Source organism: Pongo abelii, chromosome 15 (genome assembly GCF_028885655.2).
Source record: "Pongo abelii isolate AG06213 chromosome 15, NHGRI_mPonAbe1-v2.0_pri, whole genome shotgun sequence".
Lineage (NCBI taxonomy): Eukaryota > Metazoa > Chordata > Mammalia > Primates > Hominidae > Pongo > Pongo abelii.
In genome coordinates this window covers 60,727,805-60,729,078 of record NC_072000.2, presented here as the reverse complement: position 1 = coordinate 60,729,078, position 1,274 = coordinate 60,727,805, and the positions used below count along the sequence as shown (strand labels likewise).

The window sequence follows — 1,274 nt, the reverse complement described above, 5'->3', positions numbered from 1 at the left end:
AGAAGGGGCAGGGGAGAAGCAGATGCTGGGCAGACAGCTAACACTATCATTTTGGCCTTTAAATGCCAATCCCTTGGGGGATGTGAAGACTAGTGTAGAGTCATCAAGGCTGTTGGAATGTCTGTCTGCCTAGGCTTCTCAGGAAAAGAACCTTACTAAATAGTAAATCCTTACTATTTGCCTTATTTCTTGAATGAGACTTACTATTATCCATATCTGCCAACTCGTTGGTTAAAGCCTTTACTTCTGTTTGTACACATTAAAAAAAATTATTTTAACTGGTCTTCCTACCTCCAATCTTACCCAGATCTAGTCCAACGTCCACACTGTTAGTAGAACCATCTTCTCAAAAATAAATGTATAATATTATTCTCTTGTGTAGCAACCTCTTTGACTTGCTATCACCCATAATATAAAGTTAAACATCTTTGCATTAACATACCAAAAAAATAAAATATTTAGGTATACATCTAACAAATTTGTATGACATTTATGTTAGGAAAACCAAAAAACTTATGAAAGAAATCAGTGTAGAGCTAAATAAATCGAAAGACATTCCATGCGCATGGATAGGAAGGCTAAATATTATTAAGATGTCAGTTCTTCCCAACATGATCCATAGATTTAATGCAATGCTAATCAAAATCCCAGCAAGTTATTTTGTGAGTATCAACAAATTGATTGGAAAGTTTATATATATATATATATATATATATTTTCCTTACCGATAGCACTCCCGCAAACATGGTGAATGTTCCTAAAACCCACTGGACTTTCTATAAGAAGTGAGGCAAGCACCAATCCCACAAAGTGACACAGTACAAGAAGGGCAAGGATTCTCTGTAGGCCCAGGGAAAGTGGCGTTACGACAGGAAGGAGAGTGGCTGTGGTGGGCAGACTAAGCCGATTTTCTGGAAAAAGGCTAAAACTACAAAGAAGATTGTGCTAAGGCTTGAGTGCATTGAGCCCAACTGAGATCTAAAAGAACGCTGGCTATGAAGAGATGCAAGCATTTTGAACGGGGAAGAGGTAAGAAGAGTGAGGGCGAAGTGATCCAGTTCTAAGTATCATCTTTTGTTTGATTACGAAGACAATAAAATCTTGAGTTAAAAAAAAGAAAGTTTATATTGAAAGGCAAATAAAACCAGGAAGACTAAACACAACATTGAAGAAAAAGTCAGAGGTCTGACGCTAGCCAGCTTCAAGACTTAACGATAAAACTACAGTAATCGAGGCAGTATGGTATTGGTGAAAGAATAGACAAATAAATCAAT

The 1,274-nt window shown here is 36.9% G+C and overlaps 1 pseudogene; it reads left to right on the top strand.

Annotated features, from left to right (window-relative positions):
• Positions 1–744: 744 nt before the first annotated feature.
• On the top strand, positions 745–1,064 carry LOC112128778 (large ribosomal subunit protein eL42-like; annotated as a pseudogene).
• The last annotated feature ends 210 nt before the right edge of the window (positions 1,065–1,274 follow it).